General features: G+C 45.6%; 1 long non-coding RNA gene across 1 annotated transcript; it reads left to right on the top strand.

The window, feature by feature from the left end:
• Window positions 1-2,205: 2,205 nt before the first annotated feature.
• On the top strand, window positions 2,206-5,219 carry LOC132248424 (uncharacterized). Its single transcript, XR_009459614.1, has 4 exons — window positions 2,206-3,241; window positions 3,917-3,984; window positions 4,501-4,594; window positions 5,032-5,219. It is a non-coding gene; the product is annotated as an uncharacterized LOC132248424 (long non-coding RNA).
• The last annotated feature ends 6,604 nt before the right edge of the window (window positions 5,220-11,823 follow it).

The following is an 11,823-nucleotide window of genomic DNA, read 5'->3' as shown; positions in this document are numbered from 1 at the left end:
GAGTTGGGGGGCGGGAGTGAGAGAGGATTGCCCTGGGGTACATTCTTTGGATGTTCCAGCTCTGTCCCCAGAAACACTTAATACAGCTGTGTCGGGGCGGGAGGGAAGGGGGGCAGGCAAAGAGGGCTTGAATTTCATCAGTCCTGCGGCTGTTTTAGTTCCTGGTGGCTTAGAGCAGCTTCAGGGCTGTTCTCAATTAATCATGACTACCTATAGGTCATTTTTGGCAGCCAGGACCTCTTGGGATGTCGGGACTGTTTGGCTCTGCCCTCTTCCTCTCAGAAATGTCTCTTACCTTGGTGAATAGCTGTGCAACATCCTCTCTGTGTCAACAGGAGGGAGATGGGGGGTGCCTGAAAGACTTTTGTTGCGTAGCAGTGTCAGTGATACACAGGACCTAGAGCAGGCATCACTCCCTGGATGCCTATCCTTTTTGTCCAATCAGATCACAATTAATTTAAAAAAACAAAATCAGAGACTGAGAGACTCCTGCAGACCTAAGTCAGGTCTTGAGAACTAGAACTGAAATTCAAATATGGACATTCCTTCCTCCCCCCATGCCACTTATTGCTTACTGGCTTGGAAAGAAAAAAGCAAATGTAGAAAATCAGAGCTAGTAAGGCAGCAGGAAAAAGTTTATTTTTTCTTACTCTTGCTTAGCTCTTAACTGAATAAAAAGAAAACAAGTTGGCAGTTGGCATTTTAGATGTTCTCACTCTGTAAGATCCAAGCTACAGTGCCAGACACTTCAGAAAATATATTTATTGGCAGTCACACAAGTGAATCATAAAACTGGATTTTTCAGGAGTAACATTCAAATGAAACTAGAAATAGCAGGTCTGGGGGCAAGGAGCATCTCCTTTAAAAAAAAAAAATCATATTTGCTATGGCCAAGTTCTTAAAGAAGAGGTAAGGTGTTAGCTTAAGGGTCTATGCTGTACCTCCAGTGTTTCCAGGCAGCATTGCTCCGGGGAACTGGGGGGGTTAAGCAATGTTGTCAGGTGTACAATAATTATCTTATTTGTATAATCATTTCAACCATAGGTGACATGTAGGGAGTGCATGTGCCCCCTGTGCGGGCCGGGAGCGATCCGGGCCCTTTTTCGCGCTGTGGGCTGTGGCCAGCAGCCCGGGCACGCTGGGTCGGAGAAAGCAGGCGACACGCTAGAATTAGGCATGGACTCGTAATGATTGATTCAAGATTGTTTACTTACACCGAAGATGGTCGCGGTGTAGGCTGGACAGTTTCCCAGGCAAAGCTCCGCTTAAATCCCCAGTTTGAGGACTCAGACTGTACTCGGATCATTCCCATGGAGTTGTCGAGGCTCCGTGGATCCTTTTGTGTGCAGGGAAGAGGGATACGTCGAGGATTGCGCTCGGTGACGGGGAGAGGCTAGAGGCTGATCAGACCCCTGTTGCCTTCCTTGAATACGCTGGGTCCAATAGGCTCTGCAGCGCTTAGAGATCTTCACGAGATGTGAAGTCTCTTCCTCCTGATGTTCATGGGGTCCTCCCTTGCGGGGTTCTCCTCGGAGTTCTCCAACTTGGGCGGAAACCACTCAAGCCTCTTATACGGCTAGCAAGCCAATCGCTAGCCACCACGTGGGAATATTTTAACACAAGCCAATTATGGGGCTCGAATTCTAATACAAATGGCGGGAACTCTTTGCACCGTGCATCTCTGTGCTGCAAAGAAGAAATGCACCCTGCAAAGAAAGCTCCAAAACGGCGGGAAAATAATTCAGTGGTGGCGAAGCACACACAAAAACAAAATCACACCTTTGGGTTGTGACATCCCCCTGACAGCAAGTGCTCTCGGCTTAGGGGACAGGCAGGGGGCAGGCGGAGCACTGGTGCCCCCCCTGAGAAGCATGCCACCAACACTTCTGGGCTCAGTGTCCCCCTGGTCAGCAATTGGCCACTCCCCACGCTGCCAACACTGCCATGGCTGCCTGCAGACGGTTCCCTGCTTGGACCACCTTCGCTGCTGACACCTGCGTCACCACCTGCGGGTGGTCGCTGTGCCCCCCCAGCCTTAGGGGGCATGCGTCGCTTATGATTTCAACCCTTGTACGATGTACGATAGATAACAGTAAAAGCGTTCAAAATGTACGATAATTTTTGAGACAGCTGATTGCTATAGCATATGCAAAACCCAAGTCATTCTGAGGGAATCTTAGCTGACTTTTGGGTTTGCTGTCAGCACTTTCTTATGACTACTTGCCTCAAAATAAAGAAATGCTTCAACTTTGATGACCCAGTTCTCACTTACTCACTGCACGCTTAAAGTGAGCAATATAAAGTAAATAAGATAAAGACCGATGCAAATGAGTACATACATAAATATTTTTCAGTGTAGAATTTTTCAGCAAATATAATAATTTTGAGCTTCCAATAGGATAATTTCATATTTAAGACCCAGCAATGCTGGGGATCAAGCCACCCTGGAGGACGGTGGGGGTGTTCCCCCTGCTGCTGCTTCTCAAGTACACTGGAGACAGAGTGTTTGAGAGTGGTACCATTGGAACAACTTCACTGGCTAGTTTCTGGGTTTGGCACAGATACATGGGAGTGAGAATCATATCATAGAATCATAGAGAAGTAAGCCTGAAGGGACCTCCAGAGATCATCTGGTTCAACCACCTGCCTGAGGCAGGATCATCTAAAACATCCTATACAAATCCATTGTCTAATTTATTAGCATAACTATACAGTCAACCCTGACACAACCACAAGACATGCCACAGGTAAAGTAGGGGGGACATGGTGGTCAATGCCCTGCTACTGCAAAGGTTGTTAAAATGTGCTTGAGAGAGCTAAGGAAGAGGGCCATGCCCCCTGCTGAAAGCAAAAATCTCCACGGTCAGTGGCTATGCAAAACATGCAAGAGTGAAGATGCGGTGTAGATATAGCTTAAGAATACTGTCCACACTTTCTCGTGTGATGTGCAAGCAAAACCTGCATTGCATGTGTTCTATATCACGGTCATTTGTAACATGCTGGTACTGCATCCCTTCATCAGGGAGTTGTTTCAGTGTAACAGGAGACCACCTGTGGCCCCTGTTCCAAGGGCTAGGAGAGAAGGGAAGCATACCTACAGGAGGTGAGCCTGCATCGCTTCGTTACGGCCTGGTGATGTCAGATGCCATAAGCGGGGAGTCCAGAGATGCAGGTGTCCTCCACTGGAGCTGATGATGATTGGCTGCCAACCCAGAAAGACTTGTTGAAGAGGCAGTCAGCAGTAAGTTCTTCCCCAGAGAGTGGGGAGAGAGAGGCAATGAGAAAGCTGCCGAGAGTCTGTGAGGAAGCATGGTGGATTCATAGACACTAAGGAAATGCTGGCTGAGTGAGACAGGTTTGAATGCACCCTGATAGACCTCTAGCCATTTTGAATCATCTAGGAGGACAAACCTGGGGAGGGTGATGGGAGAAGCCAGTTAGGCAGACCCAGATGTACAGGAAAAGGACTGGAAGAGTGAAAACTGGGACACTTGATATCAGAGGGAAGAAGCCAGAAGGCCAGGGATTTATCTAGATTTAGAATGGACAGAGACCCGGTTCCCTGTCAGAACTGTTACAGGGGAGACATGGGCCCTAGACAAGGACAATCATGTAAATGGAAGACCCAGACCAGGGTGTTCCCTTTGCACCTGAGAAGGTGGGGAGAAAAGAGAGAACCTCTTCTGGAGGAACTGAGGGAGGATGTGCCTGCTGAGAAAGTAAGCAGGGTTAATGGCCCTCATGCCTGGGGAAGAGAGGCTTGATTGACTAGGATCATGCTAAGTGGACACTGGCTGGGACTGGGCAGGGGCTAGGGGAGGCAGAGACTTGTGGTGGCAGCCAGAGTGTCTACACCTCACTACCGTGCTAGCAGCTGTTAACCTCTTTTCACAAGATTTCTTTCTCCTTAATAAAGCATAGTGGGCAAGTGGGGAAGACAGCAGCGAGAACAGTGGACTCCGGGAAGGCCCCGTCTACATTCAGGTGAAGTTTATTCAATATGTTTGACATTCTTCTGAAATCCCTACGTGTAAGATCATGTAGGAGGTACTACCAATGGGAAGGGCACAGTAAAATGATGATAAACAGCTATGAATAGAAAAGGGACTCTGGATTGATTTTTATCCGAATAGATCACTTGGAGAGCACGTGTTACTATTCTTGGCTTGAAAGACTGCTGCCATATCTGCCCGTATGCTTTTGCTTAATAAAGATGGAGGGTTTTGACGCAAGATCTATTTTAGTTTTATCACCCAATCTTTACTGGACTTCTCTCACCTTTCTCCTACTCATTCAAGAGGATGTTTAAAACATGTGCTCAATCAGGAGCAAAGTAAGGATTTCAAAAAGGAGAGAGAGGGTGCTCTGTAGGTCTCAAAGGCCCTCCCAGGCCAAATCACTGCTTGGGCTAGCTTAGTTAAGGCATACCAGTTTCTATAGCCAATGATGACAAGGAAATGGTGTAGTCAACTTCAGTTTTGGCTTCCTTTGACTCCCCAGACTGAAAGACTGTATTCCTGTTTACATCTTGGCTCACTGCAGGTAGCCTTCACTGTGACACCAGGCTCGTAAGAGGTGGTGAAGGACAAAGAAGGTGAGCTATGGAGACTCTTGGAAATAAAGATAAGGAGAATAAACTTGTTCTGTGACAAAAAACAATGAGAAAAGTGTAGAAATCTGAGGAAAATTTTTTATATTGTCTAAAAAATGGAAGTGATAGGGATCCAGAATAATACCAAACTGTCAGGGGTTTTCAAGTGAATCTTACGGAGTTCAGTGCCCAATTGCTTCTGAAATGTAAGGGGCTTTAGACATTTAATTATTTTTGCCTTGTTTAAACTTCTCAGCTCTCATTAATGACCAAGAGACCTAACATGTAGCCTGCCTTAGAGGACTTCAGATAAAGACTTCTGTTCCTTTTCTTTTTTCATAGTATTTTAATTGGAGAGAGGTTAGGCTGGTAAATGTTGGGTAGAGCATACCTCTCTCAATTTGGCCATTTCCTTGACTTGCAAACTTGCTCATTTTCAGCTGACCTGCGGGTGAAGGTCATTGAAGGAGGACAGAACATTGATAAGATACTACTTCCTCAGCAGTAATAATGGTAATTAGAGATCTGACTTAGAGCCACATGTACCTGCAGTGTGGGTTTCCCTAGTTCTCTAATCCACACTGCCTGCTCTCTGAACTGGACATGAATGTAATAAAATATATTAATAACTGGCTATGAATATTTTGTGTTTACAAATGGAGCATTGTCCTCAGCAGTTAAATATATGCGTGGCACCAGAGAAAGTACCCAAAGCCCTTAGCTCCAGACACTGCCTTTTTAATCTCTTGATTTAAAGGGAAATTTTCTTTAGTTACAGTATTTAAGTTGATATAATCTGTAGGCCTGCCTTTCAAGAGCAACTAAGTCATTTCAGCATAGTTGCTCATTGCATCCACTATGAGCAGTGGTTTAGGCAGCGTATTTTATTAATCCCACATGCCTGGGCAGATCCAAGATTTTGTAAAGTGGGGTATAGAAGCAGCGACCAGTATTGCAGAAGAGGCTGCACCCCCCCACTCCCAGCTTCCTCACCTACGAGGGCGGGCACACCATGCCATGGGAGAAGCAGCCAGGGACTTTTTCTAAGTCCTTGAATCAGTAAGAATCTCCACACCATCCCCATACACACTCTCTTCCTTCCACTCCCCTCCATGCTCAACAGCATGTCTCCTCCACTCTGATTTCCTCCCTCCCCTGCCTTCTCCTGCCACTGTCCCCAGTTGTCTTGGGAACAAGGGAAGCTCCAGAACCACTCCTGTCCCACACCAGCCAGGCTCTGTGAGGAGTTGGGTTTAACTAGGGACACTGGTGGTAGCAGTGGTAGCAGCAGTGGCTGTGGGCATATTCTCCCACCCTGAGTCTGCTCCCAGGCTCACAGGAAACAACTGGGAGACTGAGCAGGGAGAAGGAACCTGTCCACTGCCACCACTGCTGCTGAGCCTGGCTCCCCCCCACAACCTGGCTGGAGCAGGGCAGGAGTGGCTCTGGAGCTCCTTCCAGTCCTGAGGCAGCTGGAGACAGCAGGAACAGTGGTAGTGGCAGGGGGGACGGGGTGAATAGGAGGGGAGAGAGGGGGGGAAGGCTGCTAGGTATGGAGGGGAAGCAGGAGGAATTTTTACCTGATTTGGGGACTTAAAAAGTGCTTGTCTGCTGCTCCTGCAGTGTGGTCTGAAAGGGGGTGCAACTGTGCCACTACATCTGCTCTGGATCTGCCCCTGACCACATGCTGGGAACACACCAGTAACAGCACCAGCGTACCAGAATTCAATGGTAGTATTATGAGGGCCACTGTAATTTGAGTCACTCCCTTAAAATAATACTGGATGAACCTACTGGAACAGATGTGATTTAATAAGGAAAAAAAGATAGTATCTGATCTGATCCCAATTACGAGTCATCTCAATGGTGTTTAAAGGCTATTTTTAATCTGTCTTGGAGGCAATTGATCCAAACCATATCTGAACCTAATCCTCTATGGAAAAGTGAAATTGGCATATTTGCCATAGCCCTACTTTCCCTCTCCAACAAGGGAAAATAAAGTAACTGAGAGCAATCAAGATTACATCAGTCTGTTTTACAGCATATGCTACTGTATCATCACACTAAGGGAACAGATGAAAAAAGAATACACAATTAGACAAAAAAGCTTTGAAATGCTAGCAGAGATGCTCAGATATCTTGTCTATGTATGATGCTTCCAGTGTATCTTTCCTTTGCAGACATTTAAGGATTGGTTTACAAAAATGACACTGAATAAAAAATATTTGTGTTGATATTGTGGAATGAATACATTTTATCATGAGAAACAGAATGCATTAAGTTGTAAAGGTCTTTCAAACTTGTTAAAGGATAAAAAGAACACTAGAAAAATCATTCAAAATAACATCCACTCAAGGAAAAGGGATAACATCCCTAAAATGTGTTGCAAGCCAGCATATTTACTATTATTTTAACTTTAAATTGAAGATGCCTAAGAATAAATGATTAGATTGAATATATTTTCTCTCTGTACTGTCTCTTGAACCTGCCTAGATCATTATGTACACCAATAACTAATTACTAGATAGCAATAGGCAAATGATAGGGTACCATTGACTGTGTGAGTAGTTTTTGCATTTCTATAAACTGATCTTGAGAACAGACTGAAGTAGATAAATAGTGTAATTGTGCATATTTTTATGACAACTTTTTCTGTCTCTTAGTTAATATTAATGGCACACAGATATTAAACATCTGTAACAGATTAGATGTTTTAAAACTTTTTAGGATAGGCAGTTGGCCTAAAACTGGTCTATTTTGAAAGTTGTGTTACTCTTTAAAAATAGGCAGCAACATGGTTACTATAAAAATTAATGAGGTTTCCTCTGTAGTGCTAAATTCTGACCCTTCAGGGCACATAACCAGACATAATACTCTGCCCTGGCTATGGTTCTTGGTTGCATAGCTTTGGCTAGGTAACATTGGAAAAAGATTTGATGATAAACCTGTACCAGCAAACCCTCATAGTATAGATGCACATTATACTGGAAAAAGGTTATTTTTCTAATATAGGTCACAATGATTCCCTGCACAGAGAGAGATTTATTCTGACATCACTGCATCAATACAAGAACATTTTGTCAATATAAAAATGCTTTAGAAACATGTCAAACTCATGACAGGCATTTAATAGTCTGGCAAAAGTTTCTAGTATAGACCTGGCCCTACTTAGTTCTTCAAATAAGGGCTCCTACAAGAACAGCAGCTTAATAGCTATTGACTCAATCCTGCAGGGAGTGGAACACTCTGGCCCCAATCCAGCCAAACCTTTAGGCACATGAATCAATGGGACTACACAAAGGCTCTCAGTTAAGCACATGCTGACATAGTTTGCTGGAGTGGTGCCAGAGTATTCAGTGCTTGGCAAAAGTGAGCCCAGTGTGTTCACTAAACTTCCCCTCTCTCCAAGACAGAACCTATCTTCAGCAACTAGGGCTCTAGGGCATGGTATTAAGGAAATGTATGTCTCCCTGACATCTCAGCAGAGGGATGGCCAAAGAGTGAAGACTGAAAAGCAGTGCCGTAGTAATGAAGTTTGGTGCCTGGGGCAAAGCCCACAGCGGCAGCCCGCCCTTGCCCTGTGCACAGATCCGGGGGGCACACATTCCCCCCCATGTTTGCCTGGGAGTGCACACAGTGATGGGAGCCACCCTTCCCCCATCCCTGTGCACCCCCAAATGAGCTGCTTGCGGCTCTGTCCTTTGCCTCACCCCTGCTGGGCAAAGCCTGTTGGAGCCCCTTCGCTTAGGCACCTAGGGCAGTCGCCCCGCTCGTCCCCCCTCCCCCTTTCGCTATGGCATTGCTGAAAACACCAAGCAACTTAAGTGGCAAACTTTTGGTTGGCAGTTCTAAAAGAGCTGTAAAAGGTTGTGTCTATTCATTTAAATATCCCTGCATCCCTAATGCCATCCAAAGTGCTAGAGGAAGATAATTTAAATCTTGTATTCAGAGCTGATCATTTATTTCATTTACTTATTTGTCAAATCTTTTAGCTAAATTTACTAAATGGAATATCATCGAAAACAAATGAAGCTTTCCATTAGAAAAATTGTCAACTCTGCTAGGAAATTTTGAAATCTTATTTTGAATTGACATTATCGTTTTGGTTTTGGAAAACAAGCAAGCAAAACAAAACAAAACAAAAATATTTTGATTTTACTTCTTTTCTCCTCTCTTCCCCCTTGAATCTCTCTCCCAACTTTTTCATCTCCCCTTCCACCCCCTTTTCCCTGCTCTGCAGCTTGTCAAAACTTCTCCAACTTTGGAAATGTTAAAAATAAAAACAATAGAAGGTGAAACTCTGTTAAGGATGTTTTGATAAGGAGCAGATTGATTTGTTTTTTCTTCTCCCTGCCCCCTCCCCCCCATTTTGCTACCTGGAACTTCCCTAAAGTTGCAAGTGGAGGGCTACAGGGGAACAAACCATTCATTCTATTGAACTCCATATAAAAATAGAAAACAAATAAGAACATTTTCATTTTTCAAAGATCTACCTGAAATACATTTGTAATCTGAATTGAAATTAAATTAAAAATCTTATTTGAACTGAATGGACACAGAAATTATTTTCTGTAAAGAATTAAGAAAAAGAATTATTTTTTCATTTGAAACCTATCATGGGGCAAGGGGGAATTGGAGTTTTTGACCAGTTCTAATTTTATTAATGTATATGTTTCATAGATCCAGATTCTGCTTACCTTGTGTTTCTCTGTAACTGTTTCAGTTGCTTATTAATATCTTGGGCCAACATTAATGAGTTTACCTTTAAAAATGCTGAGATAGCACCAAGCATTTTAAATTAATCTCTGTGCAGGAAAAAAAACCGCATCAGTTTGATCTATGAACTTTGGTGTGTTTTTTTTATCTGTTTGAAGATGAAGTTTACACTTATACCATATTAAGGGCACTAAAAATGTGAGCATCTGCATGTTAAAGGTCATTAACTGGTGCTAAGTGCCCTCTGAGTGACTTGAAGTTACGGCACTTTAGGTGAGGATTAACTCTGGGCCATGCTATTTAGCTCGTGTTAGGGTAATTTCAATCTGCTCCACAGAGATAAAAAAGTATTTTGCTGTCCTCCAGTATCCCAGGATGCACTGCTCCTAGCCAAGAGTAGATAGATCCCAGATGTCCTTGCTCCTAGCCATGCCCCTGCTCATTATCCCTCTAGTGGCAAGTCAGAGCTGTGCAGGCAAGAACTATTAACATATGACTGCTCACAGCATGTTCTAACTTGAACACCACAATATTCTAGAGCTCTAGTATGGTCTAAATGTAACACAGAACTTCACCCTAAGTTCCAACTTAACCTACTCCCAGATAGGGGGTGCAAAGACCTTTTAGTTTGCTTCATATCAGGGTCTTGCCAGGATCAGTCAACTTAGCTCTGTAATGGGTTGTCGGACTATGGGGCTAATGTTTCTTGACTTCTGTGTAAATGCAAATCAGCATGTGGCCTTAAAATAAAACGTTATCTGTATTACAAAGCAAATGACTTAAGATTTGCTTTGTAAGAACCTCTTGCAGCCTCAGCAGAGCCTGCTAAATTGCCAGCTCCCGCAGGCAACATGGGCTGTACTGTAGCTACCGCCCCCGCTCTCCCCAAGACAAAACACAAAGTGTTTGTCATGGGAGACTCCATCCTGAGGGGGACTGAGGGGGTAATCTGCTGCCCCAACTCCTTAGCCCGGGAAGTCTGCTGCTTCCCAGGAGCCCGCATCCGAGACACTGCAGAGAAGCCCCTAAACTCCTCCAGCCCACTGACCACTACCCTATGCTCCTTATCCATGTGGGCACCAATGACACAGCTCAGAGTGCTCCCAGCTGGGTCATGAGGTGCTACAGGGATTTGGGAGTGGGGCTAAAGGGTATGGGGGTGCAGGTGGTGTTTTCTTCAATCCTCCCAGTCTCAGGCTACGGGCTGAGGGAGAGGAGAATCCAGGTAGTTAACCAAAAACTGTGGCGCTGGTGTCATCGGGAAGGCTTTGGCTTCCATGACCACAGTCTGCTCTTTGGTGAGAGAGGCAGCGAGCTGCTGGGAAGGGATGGCTTCCACCTCTCTCTGCTGGGGAGGAGGCTCTTCTCAGCCAGACTGGCTAACCTGCTCCACTGGGCTTTAAACTAAGCCCGCCAGGGGGTGGGGGGACTACTGCCACTGCTGGCCCGCTGAGCAACCCTTGCAAAGCCAGGGGGCCAAGGCACTTAAAGGAGTCCACCCCTGCCCCAGCCCTGGAACAATCTGTGGGCAAGGCAAGGGGCCCCAAGGGGCCTCTTGCCTGCCTGTACACAAATACCAGGAGCTTGGGAAATAAGCAGGAGGAACTTGTCCTCTTGCTTAACACACATAATTACAATGTCATAGGGATAACAGAGACCTGGTGGGACTCCACCCATGACTGTACCGCAGGTATAGATGGCTATACGCTGTACAGGAGAGATTGAGTAGACAAAAGGGGCAGGGGTGTAGCTCTCTATGTCAAGGAGAGCTACACGACCCTGCAAGCTGACGTTGGCAACCAGGGTGGATGACTGGAGACTCTCTGGGTTAAAATCTGTGGGTAACATGGCACAGGAGACATAATGACGGGAGTCTACGACAGACGTCCCACCCAAAGTCAAGAGCTTGACCAGGAGTTCACCAGGGAATTGGCTGAGGCCGCATGCTCCCAGTCCATGGTTGTCATGGGAGACTTCAACTATCCTGACATCTTGTGGGAAGAGCACTCGGCTAAATCTGAGCGGTCGCAAAGCTTCCTCTTGTGCATGGATGACCTCTATCTGACTCAAGAAGTCTACGGGCCAATGAGAGGTAAAGTGCTGCTCGACCTGGTACTGGCAACTGGGGACAATCTAATCAGAGACCTAATGATCAGTGGGAAGCTGGGTGACAGCAACCACAAGCTGATCACCTTCACCATATGACGTAAAGCTGGCAAGTCAGTCAGCAATACAGAAGTCCTTGACTTTAGGAAAGCTGACTCTGACAAGTTCAGGAGGCCCCACGACCTGAAGGGGAGGGGAGTTCAGGAAGAGTGGTTGCTCCTCAAGGGAGCGATCCTCGATGCACAAGCTCAGGCTATTTCATCTTGGAGGAAAGGCAGCAAACAGGCACAGCAGCCCCCTTGGCTCTCCAGGGAACTAGCGGACCTCCTGCAGCTAAAAAGAAAGGCCTACAAAAGATGAAGGACAGGATTCACCTTCAAGGAGGAATATTCCGCACTGTCTGGTCCTGC

This window comes from Alligator mississippiensis, chromosome 2 (genome assembly GCF_030867095.1).
Source record: "Alligator mississippiensis isolate rAllMis1 chromosome 2, rAllMis1, whole genome shotgun sequence".
Classification (NCBI taxonomy): Eukaryota; Metazoa; Chordata; order Crocodylia; family Alligatoridae; genus Alligator; species Alligator mississippiensis.
This window is presented reverse-complemented; position numbering and strand designations above follow the sequence as displayed.